Source organism: Ips typographus, linkage group LG2 (genome assembly GCF_016097725.1).
Source record: "Ips typographus isolate SLU linkage group LG2, UJ_Ityp_2.0, whole genome shotgun sequence".
Lineage (NCBI taxonomy): Eukaryota > Metazoa > Arthropoda > Insecta > Coleoptera > Curculionidae > Ips > Ips typographus.
In genome coordinates this window covers 15,000,600-15,021,305 of record NC_138423.1, presented here as the reverse complement: position 1 = coordinate 15,021,305, position 20,706 = coordinate 15,000,600, and the positions used below count along the sequence as shown (strand labels likewise).

Here is a 20,706-nt window from a genome sequence, read left to right as displayed (position 1 = left end):
GATTTCTTTCACTTCTCTAGTTAATCATCCTGAAGCGAATAACAAACGTATACTTGTTGTAAACACGGGGAAAATGTCCCAGTTTTGGTCCCTCCCGGTGATTAATGTGCGACAGAGCGATTGCAATAAGTGAATTGGGGCCCCCGGTCCGACGCAATTTCTCAACAAAACATTATACCCGAGATATGAATCTCTACTAATTAAAAGTTTCGTAAACAATTTGTTCTTCGGACTGGCGCTTATTACGACATGGGAAAATTTTGGGCTGAACACAATCGAAACTTTCAAATTACAATTTAACTCGAGAACGTTATTGAACCAGGAAGTTGAGGTTGCTTTTGATGAAAACTTTTATAGTTAAGTTCATGTTAGTGGTTGAAGATAGTTTTCGACGATATTCTGTTAGTTAGGACCGGAATAACAGATGGATATACCTATAAGAAAGCACACCAAACAAGAACTAGAGTTGACACGTGGTGACGTTAAGTCGAGAAATCATTTAATTTAAGATGGTTCAGACTACTTAAGCACATGTGGAAAAGGTCACAGCCTGAACCACACTAGCTGGAATAACTTAGACGTTGACTAAACGACAAATGCTTAGAAGTGCAGTTAAATAAATTAATAACCAAAAATTAAGACAAAATTTGAGATTTAAAAGTTTTAATTAACCTTAATTACCTGACTCATTTTTTTTTTAACTAATCAAACAACGGTTTCTAGCCATTGTGGAACGGAACGATCTACATAATTTATAGGGTAGACATGCAAGGAACGCAATTTAATTTATTCATAGGGCTCCGTGCCGTTATGCGAGCAGAGTTTATTATAATCCTGCTGCCCCAACGGATGACACGTCCCTTTTAAAAGGAAATAAGGACGAGACGTGCCCATAAACTTGATTACAAATGGCGTTTAAAAGTTTATATCGCAAAACTGTATAACAATGGAATTTTACTAGAAAAATTGTTGAAATACGCTTTTTTCAATGCAACAACCAAAAAATCTGGTATTTGACAAACTCAAGAAAAGTGGTTGTATGTATCTTTCTAGTAGTAAGAGGATACTTAAAATCAAAATATAAAAATTGTGTTTGCACATATTATAAAAAGGATCTTGAGAAACTGGTTGGGCAACACATTCCTGCTTACCAATTTGGCTTTAAACCTAAACACTCCACTATACACCCACTGTTTGTCTTGACAAGCAACATACAAACAACACACTTAGACGACAAAAGGACAACCTGCTTATTTATGGGCATAGTTTGATAACAGACAATTACAAGTACGCATTGACAATGAATATTTCTTTTTTTTTTTTCTCGTGAGCAAGGACTTCCTCAAGGATCTCCACTTTCCTCACTTCTCTACAACATATACTGCCACGACAATCATAGATTTCAGGACAAGAATTGCATCGACAAAACTTCTTACATAATACAGTACGCAGACGATACTGCACTTATTGTACATGACAAAACAACCACAAAAGCAGCAGAAAGGCTCCAGATGCTGACCATACTACGACATGGTTTTATAAATGGAGACTCACTCCTAATCCCACTAAAAACCAGCTCCTTTAATGCAGCCACAAAATTAATTCCTACAATAACAGCAAGGCTGGATCAAAAGGCTCCATAGCCCATCAGAGCAGACGACAACCAGATTTAACGAAGTAAGAACAGAACTACGTAAACTGATCGGGAAAAAGAAAAAAGAGCATGAGACAGAAAACTACAAGTACTTAACTTAAGTACTAATGCAAGGAGATTCTACAAGAAAATAAAGGGGCTTAAAAAGGGTTTCCGTCCCAGAATTGCGACAATGCTATTGCGTAACGATGGCTCAGTCACTGCCTCCAAAGTAGAAGTACTGGACACATGGAAGTGTTACTTTGACGAGTTGCTTAACATACGGATGCAGGAAGATCCCGAAAGTCTTGTATTGCAAACAGCAGAGGTTATTATCCCGCCCGTATCCATGGAAGAAACAACTAAGAAACTTAAAAATAACAAAGCGGCAGGCTATGATAATATCCTAGCAGAAAGTCTGAAACATGGAGGGGACTATCTTGCCATACAAATAGATAGCCTCGTGCAACAGAGCTGGAATCAAGAAATCATTCCCGACGAATGGAAGGAAGGTGTTATCATCCCACTCCACAAAAAAGGGGACCAAATGCAGTGTAAAAATTACCGAGATATTGCCCTGCTGAGTCACGTCTACAAAGTATTCTCAAACATTCTGCTTCAACGTCTCTCTCCATATACCGAGGAGATTATCGGATACTATCAATGCGGCTTTCGATCAACAACTGACCGGCTTCTCTTCACTATCCGTCAGATTCTGGAGAAATATTGAGAGTTTAACAAAAGCCTACATACCCTTTTCATAGACTTTGAACAAGCATATGACAGTGTTATTAGAGTGAGAATCTGGAAAGCTATGGGGGAACTTGGTGTCCCGCACAAACTGATTCGACTGTGTAGAGCGTGCCTGGAGGGGGCAAAGAGCGGCGTCAAAATCGATGGTGAGTACAACCAATCAATCCATATTAACAGAGGTCTAAAACAAAGGGATGCTTTGTCGCCAGTACTAGTTAACCTTGCACTAGAAAAAGCAATAAGAACAGCATCAGGGAAAGCAGAGATTTTTGGCCCAGGAGGTCCTAAACATATTTTGGCCTACGCAGATAACATAGGCGCAGTAGGAGAAATTACTGTTGGTGTGAAGGAAAATTTCATAAAGATCGAAGAGGAAGCTCAGAGAATGGGTCTACGAGTAAATGAAGGAAAGACCAAATACATGCATGTCTCCTGTAACTCCGCGCGAGGCAGAGTCAGGCAGAACGTCACAATGGACGTCTATAATGCAGGAAGAGATTAAACAGCGAATCACACAGGCAAACAAATGTACATTTGCAGTATAAACCGTGCTAAAATCAAAATTTATCACAAGAAAAGCTAAAACCGGAATCTATCAAACAGTGATGCGACCAGTAGCAACATACGCCAGTGAAACATGGACACCGACAGTTCGCGACACAGAGCTCCTAAGAAGGTTTGAGAGAAAGATCCTGCGCATGATATATGGTCCCGTTTGAACCCTGAAACCGGCCATTATAAGATGAGCAATGCTGAGCTTGCCCAAATATATCAAAGCCCCGACAGGAGATAAAGTCCGGCAGACTAAGATGGGCAGGGCACCTGCAAAGAAGCCAAAACGATCGCCTAATAAAACGGGTATGGGAGGAGGCACCAATAGGAAAAAGACCACTGGAAAGACCCAGGCTCAGATGGAGAGATAACATCATTAAGGATCTGGTTATCCTTGGTGTAGACCAGCAAGAATGGAGGGAGATGACCCACGAACGCTCCAAGTGGAGGCAGATAGTCCAGGCAGCCAAGACCCACCCTGAATTGTAGTGCTACGGAGTAGTAGTAGTAGTAATAACAGCAAACGGCCACAAAATTGAAACAAAAAACGACATAAAGTAATTGGGAATTACTTTAGACAAAAAATTAAAATTTACAAAACATGTACGAGACATTAGGACAGAAATCATCAGAAGATCGAAACACCCTCAAAGCTCTAACATACAAAGACAAAGGAATCAGTACTAAAGCAGCCACTACAATTTACAAATCCATTTTTGGACTATGGAAACATACTGAGGAGAAAGGCAACCGTAAAAAACCAAACAACATATCCACACAACAGAATAAATTGCTTTTAGTTCAGGTATTCTTTCTTGTTTACCTGGTTTTTTCCGTTTTATTAATTGTTTCTCTTCTCTGTCTTGTAAATAGTGTTCTTTCAGAGTGAGCGACCGAGAAGATATAAATAAGAGTAAAAATATATTACAGTGTATATTCTGTAATCTGCATAAAACTGGTTTGTAGGCAGATCAATACAAAACAGAGTATCCTGTGCACTTCTGCAAAATTTCAAATAACTAGACCGATTATCGGTAATTTCTCGCATTAACCGAATCGTTCCAGAAATAGAGGAATTTCAGGAATCAGGTGCTGAATTTAATTCCGGAGGGCGAAATTATCGATTTTATCTTCCCTACGAAATGTGTAGGAGGTGCTGAATTTGAAGCTTTTTTTATGCTGGGTTATTAATTGATTATATTTATTTTTGAACTTTTAGAATATACATTTTCTGATACTAAATAGACATTCAAACACAATTAAAAAAAAAATTGTCACGGTTAATGTCAAGTTATCTAGGTCAAAGAGAGTTATTGCGGTTTGCTGTTGCTCAAACCAAAAAAGGTGATTTTTCTTGAAAATTAATGACATTTTGGTGAACGAGTTATTTGGTAAGCAGCCATTTTTGTGACACTTCTTGCACAGTATCTAGGATATCCAATACTTTAAGGTTTATAGAAGCATTTTTAAGAATAAATAACCAATAATTTTTTAGAATAAGAAAAAAGTTTTTAAAGTTGTGCTTTGATTTACTGGACTTTATGTCTGATAATGCCTTTACAGACAAAACGCGCTTTTTCAATTGATGCTTACAACATTTTTGACAATACGTCAAACACAATTTTGTATAAGTCTGCATTTTATCAATCCATGCTACAGTCAATTTATCGGATTTAAATAGCCTCTTATAGAGAACTTCTGTGATGGTGTACACGGTTGACTAAATTGGAATTTTTACCTACCTTATTTTGTATTTGTACTTTTTTTCAAACCTGTGTAGTATGTGGATTGATTTGTGGTGTTTCTGAGAAAAGGTTTATCCAAATTACAGTTTCTTCAATGTTTGCACTTGCCTGAAATTATCGGTTATTATAAATGGGCTGATTTGAAAATAAAACATTTATATAGTATTTAAAGTATTTGAAGCCAAACTATTAAAGACTTACTGCAGCAAATACCTGCTCTAATTATCCAACGTAATCAACTAATACAATCCTTCTAGTAGGAGTAACTCTGAATTAGCATACCAAGCACTAGCAGTAGTTGTTAATGCACAATTAATTAACGCTCTAGTAATGGAAAACGTTTCGCATTTAGCCTGTTTTGTATAATTAAAAACAAATTTTGCTTACTATGGAGGAATTGGTCGAACAATAAATGTAAAGACAGTAAATACAGACAGTATTGGTTTGGTGGTTGCGAAAAAATGTGATTTTACTATGAAACTGTTTGTGTGTCCAGTTTGTTCTTGGAATCTTAGAACCGCATCAGAACAGTTTCTATCTTTCTTCACAATCAATTTGTGTGGGTACGTGTTTGCTATTTCCTTTTGCTTTTTATAGTTATAAACTTGTTTTTAATTGTAGTGGAAATTGATTGTTGTGTGTATATGGCATTCGTTTCAAATTTATTGCCTACACGCACGGTGTTAAATTAGTCGTTAACCTGACATTTAGTACAGTGGTCGAACTTGAAGAAATTTGATAAAACTTGTCACGATTTGGCCTGCATTAAATTAAGTGCAATTTTTTATTTCGTTTGCTCTTTGTCAGACTTGTCTGCACATTTTTTTGCAACTCTTAATTTACGGCTATGTCAGCGAGTTATTTTGTTTTTTGGAGTAAATAATGTCAATGTTTTGCAACCATTTACATCTTGGACCTGTTTTTATTACAGTACCACAAATTACAGACAAAAGTTAAGGTTGTTCATACCAGATGTTCAAGAAGTCTTGTACGGTTTATTTAATAGAAAATGTATTTAAATGTGAAAGTGTAATCAATTTGTAAATGTTAATGCTGCATACCATTATAACTCTTGATATTGATTGAAAGGGTCAAAAAGCTCAGATCTAAAATCTTATCTTTTCCTAAAATGTTTTTGAATTGTGCGTTTTTATCTACTTTAAATTTTCAAATGGATAACTTCGGAATATGGAATAATGGAATCCAGTGATGTAAAAACGGTAATTTTCGAGTCAAACAATTTTCGTTTTTGGAAAATTACTCTATGCGAAAATTTTCCTTCATAGGGAGAATAACTGTCAAATTTGTCATTACCATTGTCAAATTTTTCAATGTTAAGGTCAAACTTGTCATACATTCTAATGAAATAACTTAAGACATCTAAATTTAATGATTAAAAGTACATTAAAAATATTATTTTTTTAATTTTTTAGATTTTCCAATTTCTTTGGAAATTTTCTGGAAATTTGGACGCTAAAAGCATTCTACAGGGTGGTCCAGTTTTAAATGTCAATAATTCACCAATCCATAGCCAATTAAAAAATAAGTTGACATTCATTATGTCATTTTCCTGAAAAGTGCTTCCTAAGGAAAATATAGTCCTTCAAATTTCTGTTTAAAAAATCGGTTTTTTGTCATAACTGTCAGACCGTTGGAGCAATATTGATCAAATTTGGAACAAGCACTTTATTACACGATATTACGGTCAAAGACCCAAAACTAACCCAACCCAACTTAAAAATTGTCTTGGAAACGAAAAATTCACTTAAGAAGTTTAAAAAATATTATTGTAGCCAGTTTTCATAGTTTCCAGACAAACTAAAAGACTTTAGTTTTGAAAATTGAATTAGAAAAGATAAAAATTTCAGAAGCTTAAAAATTGTGTTTGTAACCAGTTTTCATGCAAATCGAGAGACTTTAATACTAAAAATTGACTTGTAGACATAAAAACTATTTTTTCAAGAACTTGTTACTACAAATTCATATATTAAAACCCCAAAATGTGACTGAATAATGAAAAGTGACATCAGAAGCTTAAAATTTGCATTTGAAGTAAGTTTTCATAATTTGAAGACAAATTTCAATATTTTAGTCTTGAAAATAGTCTTAGATGCAGGACATTGACATTAGATTCATGAAATTTGTCTTGAAAACGAACTTTTCGTGCTTTTTACTTTGCTTTTCATTTTCTTCGAATTCTGGACTAATTTTAGTGCTTTAAAACTGCTTTCAGCTTGGAAAATCGAGTTTCAAGACTATCTTTACAAAGTTTTTGACTTATCAGGGCTAAAAACCAGTTTGTCCACTGACCATAGTCTTGAAAATGTTATTTCAAGCTTCTTCACTATTAAATTGACTTCTACACTAATAGGTGCAATAAATTGTAGCATCTCTAAGAAATTCAGACTGTTTTTAGTGCTTTTTAAGACTGAAAAATCGAGTTTAAGACTATTTCCAAAAGTCAAGTTTCTTCAGTAATAAAAGTAAAAAATTTTGCTAACAAAATGCTACAATTATAGTCTTGAGAACTAATTTTTAGAAATAAAATAGTCCGAAAATGTAATTTACTTCTAGACTTGTTGTCCAGTCCAGAAAATTCAGTTGTACACCAATTAAAGTCTTGAAAATATACTTTTGGACTCTCTTTAGTCCTAGTAAAGTCAGTTCTAGCATTAAAAGTCAACTTTTATATTATTTTTAGTAGTGAAAAATGAGTTTCATGCACAATACAGTCTTTGTCTTGATTTCCGGACTTTTTTTAGTTCTTGAATGCCAGTTTCAGACACTCAACCAGGATGGCAGTCTTAGAAAGCGAATCATAAGACCATTCCTAGTAGTAAAAAGCAAGTTTTTAGACTATTCAGTACAAATTTGGACTTTCACAGGTCTTGAATGTTCAGTTTTAAACTATAAAACGATTTTTTAAATTGAAATTTGGAGGACTGTATCTTCCTTAGGAAACGTTTTTCAGAAAAATGACACAATGCAAGTCAACTTATTTTTTGATTGGCTATCAAATGGTACATTTTCAGCAGTTAATTCTAGAAATGTTTTTTAAAACTGGATGATTGAATCTTCAGTAACGAACACCCTGTACGATCTCACTTTCTTCCTTAAATAATGTAACACCAAATAAATTTACTCATACAACCAAATTAAAGCTCGAACAAACATTCCATTGTCCTAAAGCAAAGAATTGCGGAAGTTACGGTTTGCCATAGACGTCGCGGAACCCAGCCCGAATGCCAATGGCGTTTATCTGGTTCGGTTATGGTAATTGGATGGGTTATTGGAATGTACCGGGCATGTTTATTATATGCGTTTATAAAGTGGCAATCAAAAGTGTATGCGTGCATGCAAATCGTTCGTAATTATTGAAAAACGTTTATCGAATGTGGTTCGACATTGTGTGTGCTCGTTCCCGGTTCAAAGACTTGTGGTCGTATAATTTGTCCATCGGATCTACAAGACGATTATAAAATTAATTTTTGTTGCAGCTAATGGTTTTGGATTCAACAATAAATTAGACTTACGAAACGTTAAACCCATCAAAGTATTCTAAAAATAGTAAGTGTTGACCCTATTCGAAAAGTGAAAGTACGAACCGAAGTTTGAGGTTGTCATTGTCCCAAAATTGATTATTAAACAATCTAAGTAAACAATGCTTTTTATACATACTTTCAATGTATCAGGTATTCAAGCTGTTTTGACAGGAGATTGGCAGATGCAGTTTTAATTATTTAGTTACTTTCAAGTCTCATTGTCCAAGAAGAATGTTTGCGAAATATGTTTTGTAATTTATAAACCATTTTGTATAAACCAGGTTAATTTAGAAACTCACAAGCTGGAATATCTTCTCGATGAACGATAAAGTATTTCAAACTAGACTAGATTTTTCTCTTCAAAATAATTTTTATTTTACATTTAAATACCCAAAAAATTTAGGGCGTTTCAATTGACAAGCAGTTTACAAGTATTTTTGCTATAACACCTTCACCCACCGCCTTCTTTACAAGAAAGCCTAGAATGTCATTTTAATGGCGGCGTTATCGAATTTTTTTTTGTACACAAACCTATGGAGATGCAGTAGAAAATATGTTTTTTTTAATTTTTTCGTGTAGTTGATTAGAAGTTGTGAGTGAAAAATCAAAGAACGCTTCATTCCTGATCCAGATATGTATAGATATGGCTTTTTATATCCAATAAAGTCCAGCCAAAGCAAGTTTGGTTAGAACCCTTTGTCTTGGAAAGTACAACAAACTAATGTAAAAACTGCTCAATCAAAGAAAATTTGGAAATCCTTGAATCTAGGTAAGCAAAACTGGTAAATGGGTTTTATATTATTACCAAGACCTTTCTTTTAAAATGTAAATGTGCCAATGCTGTCCTGTTTCTTCAGAGTAAACCTTTGTTGCTCTCAAAATGCAGGCGGCCTCAAAATGTAACTCACATAAGTCACATACCAATGTATGTAAGAGGCAATAAGTTTACTGAATGAGAAAGCATATTGTACTTACCACTGAGTACAACACAAGTTGGAGTAAAATCATTCCGGTTCAAAGCTTTCAACCACTGTTGGGTTCGAGCAGGGTCTAAGTTAAAAAACCAACCACAAATTATAGAACAATGAAGGAACAATAACAATAGTGATAACACAATAAAATGAACACAAACTACACTTTCACTAGAACAACAAACATATAAACAACAATATATAATAGCAAACAAAAATTACTTTGGCAAGTAATCCCAAGTCTTGACTTTAAACTTTAAAAATTAATTTAATCATCCAAAAACTCAATTTCCACAATACAAACAAATGCAAACTGTCAATCCCATATTTCGGCCATATTGGAATTTTTGGCATGCACCTTCTTGGCTTTCTTGTACAGAGGGCGGTGCTTCACCTAATATTTTATATATCTAACTAAATTTGCTTGTATATTAGCAGTCACCAAAATGTCGATGTTTTCTCTAAAGAAATTTGTGCTAATAAAGTAGTGGGCGTAAAATAGCACTTTTACGCCCATTAAAAAAAAACGCTCAGCAGAGTTTTTATTTTAAACCAAATTTTAATATTATTATAAATAACCCAATAACAACGAAACCTTTACTACTTATTCAATGTTATGCCAAAAGTAAAATTATTACAATTGGAAACGTTTACACCGGGAAAGCTTTTCTCAATCGATCCGCTTTCCTGCATGACTGCAACCTCTTTTGTGGCGCCAGAAGCATCCGTGGAAGTGGAACTTACAATTCATCTGGCTATCTTAATTTTATTCTGCACCGACTCTTCAATGTAACCTTCAGCTACACTCGACGAGCGCCAACCTCCATGAAGCTTTACAGCCAAAAGGTCTGCTCCTGAATCTGCTAATAAAGTTGCGGAAGAACGCCGAAAGCAATGTCTGGTATAGCCCTCCGGATTTGGCAACTTCAAATACTTTGCTACTACACTGGGTAGCTTACCCATAGTATTTTTCCCAACGGGTTGCATAGAGCATTTTCCTTTCTTATATGATAAGAAAAAGCGCAGATTATTGGCAGATTTTGGTCTCAGTGCTATAAATTTCTTCGTCACTGTCAAGAAATTCAAACTGTCTCCGTTATTGCAGTCTACAATAGTGAATATTCTTGGAATCTTCGTTTTTGTTTGACGCAGTTGTACCAAAATAGATGAGTCCATAATGGTAACATCACCAAACAGTAATTCGTCAACTCCTCTCTTCTGCAAGCTCCTGCAATCCCGAAGCTCATAACAACCTTATGGAGCAAATAGCTTTCATCTGGAGCAGTTGCAAAAAATCTCTGGATTTCCTCCCTCGTAAAGATACTGGACTTCTTCGGTATATATCCTTCCGAACGTCGTTTTAGAAATGCGATCACTTTCGGGAACTTACTGATGTCGATGTCTCTATAAACAATTATTGTCGACTTCATTGAGCACTGACTGACATGACATGACATGACTTCATTCAACATTGAGTAGACTGACCATAACGTTGAAGGCTTCAAAATCTGGCTTCTTTCATTGAAATAAACCAACACAGCACTTTCATTTATGCACGTCACTTGCCTTAGATCACACCATTTAACAAAATCTTTATTTCTTGACTTTTTTGGCAACAACTGAAGGCATATTTTACTGGCTGTTTCCTCGAGTTCAGCTAAATTTGCCATTATTTTCGTCGGAATAGGTTCTTCTTATATGAGATACTTGAAGACTGACAATCAATAATTTTTGACAAGCAAATGCTTTTTTTATTATTGTCTTAGCAACATTAAATTGATCTGGCTGCTATACCATAATGACTTTCTTCACTTTTTCAACAATAACACCAGCAAATAAATCATAAGTGAAATAAATCAACATACGGGATGACTAAAGTGATACTTATCTACCTTAAAAGTTAAAAATATAATTATTTAATTATAAATGTTGTTTGCACCTCTGGCGTAAACCACTTTTACGCCCTCGGTACAAAAATAACTATTTTCCTAGTGAGTTTCAATGGACAAAATCTTATATTTTTAATATTTATCGTCCGAAATTTACGACTTTAAATTTTAACGATTCACCATAATGACTCTCAGAAAAACATCCGATATTTACAAAGTCAATATTGTTTCAAAAATCATTCGTTATATCGGTAAAAAATAAATTTCTGGGATGTTTATTTTGAGTCGAATGTTTTTCGTTAACCTTTAAATACTTTAAGGAAAAACATCTTCCAGAAAGTTTTTTGCGCGTTTATTAATTCACGAACGATGATGAATTAATTCGCCCTGCTATAAATTCGTCTTTCATTGTGTTTCTCTCTGCCACCTGTAGACTTCATTACTTTGGTTATCTTTTGTTCGATCGAACAAAAGCTGCGACTTAATCGATTTACTGCAACTCAAATTAGCTTTAAAAAATATTGTTCGAAATGTTTTTAACCCCAGTTCGTATGGTAATTATAATAAAAGTGTAAACTTGTTTAAAGTAGCAACGCATGTGATCGCGTTCTACCTAAGTCGTATAATAAATTGATTTACGATAGTACACTTAATCGTCGGTTTAAGTTTAAACTGTACCGGTATTATTTTTTTGATTTATCACCTTATGTTCAAGTCAGAAACCTGCAAAGGTCGAAATATTTTCACTGCATTGTTACTGTTGGTGCATGTTTATGGACAAAGTTGAATTTTAAGTAGCATATAACACCCTGGTATAAGAAAAATCAAACCAAATTAGGTAATTTATAATAAACCGACACTGTCAATTTTATTAGGCACCCTGTATGACCACCAAAATTTTAATTAAAAAACCCCAAAAAAGGAACGACAACGATTTTAATTAATAAGAAAAGCTGTTTAAACAAATATTTCTTTTCGAGATGCAGTGTGAACAAGTTTTAATCGAAATGTAAACAGTTTTGCCAATATCTGAAGAGCATTTTGATATTATTATTTGATAATTAATGTCGTTCTTTAAATGTACCTAATTCTCTTTTGATTTTTTTCGTGAGTACTTGAATAGAAAAACAAAATTAGTTTGGCAGATGCTGCATATGTTTTTGTAAATAAATTTATGATAAATTAATTCTTGCTAAATCACCCTTTATTTCGATTCATGTTCTCGACTAATACTTGAAACACCCTGTAGATCTCAAATATGGTAAAAGACAATTTAAGGCTGAGTGAGTCATTTAAAATTCTGACTGATTTTCACACATTAATTCAATTAAAAAAGGTTAAATAAAAATGACCTTAGATAATAGCCAAGATGACATTTTGAATCATACTTTGTGTTGTTTTTTTTGGCGCAGTTCATAACGTTAACAAATTAGTGTTTCCGGTTATCATTATTATAAATACTTTGTTATTAAAATGGGCTTTGAAGGTGCAGTTTCCAGAGGTTAGGTCAAGTCATCTTAATAATTTGCTATTAAAAATTTGGAAAATTGGCAACTTATTAAAATTTAGGTTACTGTTTTCTCAATCAACCACGTCTGTTTTATATTTCCGTTTTAATGGCGTAAATTGTATTCACAGTTTGTCGTAGTGATTAACTCGTGGATGCTATAAATCTTGACAAAATTGGATATTTTATGTATATTTTTCCAAAATTTCAACTCCTAGTAATAATATCAAATCGGATGTGTAATTTTTAAATCATCCGCCCTTACACCAACGTAACAACCAACAGCGTGCATTATTTATGGGTGATTTGGCTGTAATTTTTGGCCAATTCTGTGGGAAGATCGTAAATATTAGTTTTACGATTAGTTTGCTGAAATTAACTTCAAACCAGATTTGAAAAAAAAGTGAGCGTTCTAAAGCTTCAATTCAAATAATCGTTTAAAATCCGCTATCAAACATTCCGGCTATTGAGTATAAATTGCGATTAAAACAAATCTTTAATTAGTAGGTGAACTAAATCGGGTATTTAGGACTTCGGAACTTCCAGCGGTAACGAGTTTGTAAAGTGTCATTACTAAATTCCAATTACATTTTTATTTTTATCAACATCCGTTCGAATTGGGACGATTATTAAGACAGTCTTGTGCTTTATTAGGTTAGTCTGGCGTATCTAGGTCGATGTTTTGGCGAAATAATAGATTCTACGAAACATGTTTTAACAAAATCTGATTAGTGGGATTTAACTAATAAAAGTTGAGTTTACTTTCTTTGATGAAATGTAAATTAAGGCCAAGGTTTTTCTCTGTACAAAGTTAAAATTTGATACGTTTTATCAGATGTTTAAACATTGTCAAGTTTACATTTTTCTTTTTTTTTTTTATTGTTGATTTGTCTTTTATGAAAATGGCTACTAAACATAAACATCTTCAATATTTAGAATACTGGACAAATCATTTTCCTGGTAGGACAGTGTGTACCAAATTGGTTCTACATGTATTGGGAAATTTTGGAACTAAATAATACCATCATCAAGTACATCATGGAAAAGCATTTTTAAGCGTTTTTCAAAAATGCAAAAATTCAAGATGGCGACCACAAGAATTTACAAAGTTATCATCCATATCTCGGAAACCAATGACGATAGATTTTTTCTAATTACGTCATCGTGTTCTACGTAAAAAAGTGCCTTAATAATGTCTTAGTTTCAAAACTCTCTTTGGCTTTGTTAATGAGTGCTTAAAATGCAGCCTCTGACGTTTTCTCAATTTTCCGGGAAGGATAATTTAAGATAATTTAATCTGGAAACCGGGAATAAGTTTCTCATAAAATTCTTTAAAACTTTCCCCATTTAATCGACTCTGTAGCTCTTAGTGGGCTTTCATACCAAAGTAGTAAGCAACGTGCGACATGCTGCCTGGAAGCAGAAAGCATGCTACTTATTTGAAAACCTTACATTTGTAAACAAATTATCACACTGTGCCCTCACCAGCTTCAATTTTTATTGATAGATTAGCTAAATCTTGCGAAACAGATCAAGGTTTTAATATTAATCATATTAATATAATCGTAATCATAATTACTTAATCCAGAATTACTTGTTATTAGTGAAAATCCATTTCACCATCACACACGTGACAAAATGTTTTAATTATCCAAAACAAAAATAGTTTATACGACTCATTCTCAGATCAAAAATATGAACATTGCTGCGATCTTTGTATGGAGCAGTTTATTTAGTTTTAATGGGATTTTCCATTTTTTTTTTAATTTATATTTAAAAAAAACCAATCAACCAAATAATATGTACCTGTATTTTGTTATTTTTGGAAATACTCTAATACTTTAAATCCGAAAAAATTGTATGGAAAACTGCATTATTTAAAAAGCCCGCCAGGATGACGTAGTAAGTGAGGATGCTTCCCTTTATTATTGAAGTATTTTGTTAACTCAACCTAACCTAACCCCTAACCGCTACTAATCCTTTTTTGATGTTCTTGGCAACGTTGCGCAAGATTTTTTGGCTTTATTATCTGACAAGATCAGATATTTGTTTTCATCAGTTCCAATGGCCTTTTGCTTTTACATTAAATTTTTTTAAACTCTAAACTAAGGTTATGTGCTACAGTGCAGTTGACATTCTTCCTTTTAAATTTTTCTACCTTCTGCACAACTTTAATAGAACAAAACTTTTAAATATTTATCTTTTTATTTTTATCGTTTTGTGCCGTTTTCCGACTAGTGTAGTTGTAGGTATCCTTCTCTATCAAACATCATTAAAACAGCACAGCAACGCTCTAGTTTTGAAAATAACCCTCCAAATACAAAAGTCAACCTAACCACAATTGGGACGTCAGAGCCAGAAGCAATGTCAAAAGTCAAAAGTCGAACAAGCGGGATTTCGTAAGGGGTTTAGTACTATCGACCACCTTCAGACACTTCGCACTTTTATTGAAAAAGCCACAGAATATAATATAACCCTCCATTTGGCCTTTCTCGACTACCAAAAGGCTTTTGATTCTGTCAGTTCTAGATTCTAGAATCCCTAAACAATGCAGGAATCGACTCTAGATACTCAAACCTCATCAAACAAATCTATAATAACACTTCCATTCATGTAAAAATAGATGATGAGTTAAAAACCGACAGTATTCCAATCAAAAGAGGAGTAAGGCAAGGAGACACCATCTCACCAAAACTTTTGACCCTTTCCTGGAGGAGTCTTCAAAAAGCTTGACTGGCAAGAGAACGGGATTAATATCGATGGAGAGCGTCTAAACCATTTACGATTTGCCGACGATATTGTGGTCGTTGCCAGCACAGGTGAAGAGCTGAAAAACATGCTTCGGGAGCTTCATCAAGCATCGCTGCAAATTGGACTTGAAATGAAGAACAAAACAAAGATCATGAGTACAGAAGACATCCAGGTGACCGTTAACGACCAACCCCTGAAGGTTGTCTCGGAATTAGTTACTTAGGCCACAAAATTCAACTTGGCAAAGAAAATCAATCTTCTGAAATCACAAGAAGAATAGGCCTCTCCTGGGCAGCCTTTGGCAGACTAGGATTTATCTTAAAATCTAGTGAATTTCCTCAAAAGGAGAGTGTTTGATGCCTGCGTGATGCCGGTTCTCACATATGGACTAGAGGCAATGACAATTACCCGAAATCTTGCCAATAAACTGCAAACCACTCAACGAGCAATGGAGAGGGTTATGATAGGAATCACTCACTAGTTTGGCGCCCAAGAGAGACCAAACGGAACATTGGTAGGCCCCAGAGACGATGGCTAGACGATATCCAGAATGTTAGCAGGAAAGCAGGACCGAATTGGACCCGGACTGCTAGAAATAGAAAGGCGTGGAGGGATTTGGAAGAGGCCTACATCCAGGAGTGGATAAATACGGGCTGAGAAGAAGAAGAAGAAGTAACGCTCAAAAATCATACTTTTGCACTCATATACTTTCATATCAAATGATAAAATCTAATTTTTTACCAAACCTCAATTTCCTAATCTTTCAAAAGTAAAATACTCTTATTGACTAAACTGATTTTCCTAATGTTTTTAATTTCGGATTGTTGATTTCCTGAACGAGTTAATCGATAAAAGTTGACAAATATTTTTTTGATCACAATATTGGATTAATCAATTGGAGATTGGAGACAAACAACCACATTGTATGATGTATCAATTAAAGCTGTCCTTCGAAATATTCAATTCAAACAAATTTATTTTAGTAGTTAGTTAACATTCATTTTGTTTCACCTAAAGAAGTTTGGTTAGTACCAACTGATCTGCGTTCTCAAGATCACCTGATATGCTATGCCGTGTTTCACGCGGAATTGATTGTAAACAACCGAGATTGTATCGTTGACTTATTATTGGGTACACGACAAGCAGCAACGCCAGTGAATAAGTGAATAAGAAAATTCATCTGACTTGTCGCCCACAGCATTATGGAGAAAACCTTCGCTTTAGGCCGTGACCACACGATCTTAAGGTCAGACGGGTTTAAAATTAAGGCCCTCCCTCGATATTCTACGGGCGCAAGCGTGGGCAGTACCTTTTGTCTGCAACCAATTTGCATCAACCGAGAAAACGCCGGTCACCAACCAGATTTCAATCATCGGACAAATTGAAAACTGTACTATTATCTTGTAGCCTACATATAACATATTTTATAGGTCGATGGACGGAGTTTTTGGATGACTTTTCATTTAGCTTTATTAATCAGCTAATATAATGGTATTCAGCAATGATTTAGTTTGCTTTACATAATACGGATCGAAATCCCAAATCTCATTGTAATCTTAATAGTTTAGTGGGGAATGTTAATTTTCTTTTTCATATCACTCTCTTTATACGTTTTAACTAGTAAATGTTGAGTTAAGCGGAACTGACAGATAAATTGACAAGATTTTTCTTTTCGATTCTGACTAGCAGATTCATTCTAAAAAAAAATAATCTAAACCGAAGTGTCTATTAGTAGGAGCGATATAAACATATCGGATTAATGATTTGAATTCACTAGTCGATCCTAAAAATTAACAGGATTGACCAGATTAACATCCTGGTACCATTTCTCCAATGCTGTGGTCTCCTCTTGAAGGTATCGGGTCATCTTCGGCCGCTCCTGCTCGGGGCCATGATCGCAGTGTCATCCGCGTAGAGCGCTAAGCTGGTCCGCTGCGTGGATCTGAAATATAAATGTTCTAGAGAAATGGCGACAGTACTGCACCTTGCGGCATTCCTGCTTCCATTTCCCTGATAATCTGAAAGAAAAGATCTAATTAGTTTTACCAGGCTGACTGAAAAGCCGGCATCCAGCATCTTGATTAGAAGTCCTCTGTGCCAAACTTTGTCGAAGGCCTTGGAAACGTCTAGCAGCCCGGCTCCTGTCGCTTCTTTCCTGTTGAACCCTTCCGTGATGTACTCGGTTATCTTCAGGACTTGGAGTTACGTTGATAGTATTTTCCGGAATCCAAATTGCTCGTCGGGGATGACGTGCAGGTCCTCTTCTTGCTCCTTTAGCCTCCTGAGGATGATAACTTCTGCCACTTTTCCCAAGGATGGCAGGATCGGCTGATGGACCGATAATGCCCGAAATAACTAATCTGTCTTGCTTTTATGATGTTCGGAAGTTCTCTATCCTTATTCAGTTGCTTGAGTATCTTTTTATTACTGGTATGTGCAGTGCACAGGATCTTGAGGAGTCTCCGATACCACTTACATCTAAAACGCTTCTATTTTATTCATGATGTCAACTTCCGTACAAAAAGATACTCCATACATAACAGCATAGTGTTATTAACCGCGCTTGAAATGTGAGATTTCTATTAGTAAGAGTTGGTTTTCATTTACTGAATGCCCTACGTGCCATTTAAATCCGTTCAGTTAGCTACTCAAATATTTGAAATGTGATGCCATTTGAATGTTGTGTCCGTTGATTGTAAACGAAATTGGTTCTAAGTTTATTCTACCTAGAGTCTTCCATGTTTTCTGCAATGATGGCAGTATCATCTGCGTACCTTACGTGGTTTATAATTTTGCCACCTATCTTTACTCCCTCTGTCCTGCTATATAAAGCATCGCAAAATATGTTCTCTGCTTGAACAACAGGGGTGATAAAACACATCTCTGTCTTACTCCGCTTTTTATTGGTATAAATGATGATTAAGCTTAAACTCATGATCTTTTGATCATCAGTCACTTCCGAAGGCACCAATTATCCAACGCATTTGCAGGTTAACTGTTGTGGTTTGAGTAAAGACAGACGTGTCTTTTCACCAGCTTAACGTCATTTTATTCTGTAATGGTGTCATCACAACTGTTAAGATCATGCTATTATTGGTCTAGAGGTATTTGCTTGTACATGCTACGGAGATTGTACATTTACCTGTGTTTGTTATTTACCATTTCCCAGCTTTGCCTTGGTCGTTTCACAAAAATAATATATATATATATAGGCCGGTTTAGAACGTCTTTCGACGTTGTCCGACACCTAATTTCCAGCCTCTTCGGTCTTCACAATCTTCAGGTGTTAGATTTCTCTCACTCATGCATTTATGCATGGTTTTCTGCCACTCCTGTTTTGGCCTTCCTCGTTTTCTTCTGCTTGTTGGTTGCCAATGAAGTATTCTTTTAGGCCATCGGGTATTTGACATTCTTTCCACGTGTCCGTACCACGTAAGTTGCTTGTTTTCGATATCCTGTGTTATTGCGTCTTCTATTCCCATCCGTTGTTTTATGATGTCGTTTCTTATTCTTTCTCTTCGTGAAATGCGCATCGATCTCCTAATTGCATCCATTTCAACTGCCTCAACTCTTTTCTTGTGTCTATCTGAAATTCTCCAGGTTTCTGATCCATATAGGAGGGTGCTTTTTACCATTGCCTCATAGATATTAAATTTCCGTTTCTTGGTTATTTCTTTGCTCCATAGGATTCCATTCAGAGCTCCGTTTACTTTTTTGGCTTTGACTATTCGCTTTCCGATTTCTTTTACATCTGTTCCTGTGTTGTCGAATGTAATGCCCAGATATTCATATTCCTGACACTGAAGGATTTCTTGGCCATTGTCCAGTTCCAAGTTTCCGTCCTGAGTTCCCACACATAGATACTTTGTCTTGGCTATGTTGACTGTTAAGCCCCATTCTCTGTATTCCTCTATTAGCTTTCGCATCATGTACTGCACATCCTCTTTATCATTGGCTACTATGACTTGGTCGTCTGCGAACTGTAGGGTAAACAAGCAACTATCATCAATTTCTATTCCCATTCCCTGGGCCTTTCTTTTCCTGTTTTTTAGTGCCATCGCTATGTATATTTTAAAAAGAGTGGGGGAGACACAGCATCCTTGACGCAATCCTTTATTCACCATAAGCTCTTCAGTGACACATTTGCCTACCCTAATTCTTGATTTTGATTCCCTATATAGTTCTTTAAGGGCTGTTACGTAGGTGTGATTAATGTTGGATTGCTCTAAGACCCTCCATAGTTTTGATACTGGGACTGTATCGTAGGCTTTTTGTAGGTCAACAAATGCTAGGTGCGTTTCCAAGTTTCTAGCTCTCTTCTCTTCTCTTCTCTATAACTTGTTTTAGAGTAAACACGTTGTCTGTACATGATCTTCCTGCTCTGAAACCGCAGTGTTCTTCCTCTTCTTTTCCTTTATAATCCTCTTCAATGAGATCACGTAAAATTCTACCATATAGTCTGCTCAATGTGCTTGTAACCGAGATGCCTCGATAGTTATTGCAGTCCAGTTTATTTCCTTTTTTGTGAATGGAGGAGATGACAGCTATTTTCCATTCCTTAGGGACGGAATGTCCGTTCAAGCACTTATTAATAATAACTGTTAAATTTCTAAAGAGCTTTCGAGTTCCATATTTTAACATTTCGGAATATATTCCTTCTGGACCGCTAGATTTATCTGGTTTAAGGTTCATAACAGCTTTTCTCACTGTTTCCTCAGATACCTCAACTTCCTCTCCTTGTACATCCTGAAGTAGGTCTTTGTAGTGTTTTAACCATTCTTCGGGTTTAATCACTTGAATGTTCGCTCCGTCTTTTCCTGGGTTCTTGACAGTTGATATAAATTTCCATACTTCTGAACATTTTCTTCCTCCTATATAGCTGTTAATTTCTTCACACTTCCTATCCCAAGACTCGTTTTTTGCTCTGTTAATTTGCGCTCTTAGTTGCCTTTTAATATATTTGTACCCTTCAAGGTCTTCTTCATTTTTTGTAGTTAGCCATTTCAGATATTTTTGTTTTTTTTCTTGAACCATTGTCTCTATCTCCCCATTCCACCAATGTTTCTTGTTGGTGCTGTTCTTCTTTATTCCTATTGCCTCTTGTGTGGCTTCTGTCAGAGACCCTATAATGTTCTCATAGACTTCGCCAAACGTGTGTTCTTCAGGACTGAGGAGTTTACTGTCGAGTCGTCTCTCACAAAAATAATGAGAAAGTAAAATGTTTAGGTAGAAAGGTTTTTTGACTAAAAACCGATAGGTGGGCCAAAAATGCAGGTGAAAAACCAACCTGTGTTCTATTTCATTTTTTTAATCTGCATGAATGTCACAGTAGTTCAATACATTGAATGAATAATTATTGTTAA

The 20,706-nt window shown here is 35.3% G+C and overlaps 2 protein-coding genes across 7 annotated transcripts in view; one reads left to right on the top strand and one right to left on the bottom strand.

Moving 5' to 3' along the window:
• The window catches only part of mtd (TLD domain-containing protein mustard), a 112,754-nt gene that overhangs the window by 15,211 nt on the left and 76,837 nt on the right, over positions 1–20,706 (top strand). The window contains exon 1 of one of the 5 annotated variants that reach the window (XM_081996153.1): positions 5,230–5,246. The exons of the other annotated variants lie outside the window; for them this stretch is intronic. The gene's annotated coding sequence lies outside the window, so the exon portion shown is untranslated. Of the gene's footprint in view, positions 1–5,229; positions 5,247–20,706 lie in introns of those variants that run through there. 5 annotated transcript variants of the gene reach the window in all.
• LOC145740594 (uncharacterized) overlaps positions 1–20,706 on the bottom strand; it is a 216,316-nt gene that overhangs the window by 141,358 nt on the left and 54,252 nt on the right. The window lies entirely within an intron of this gene.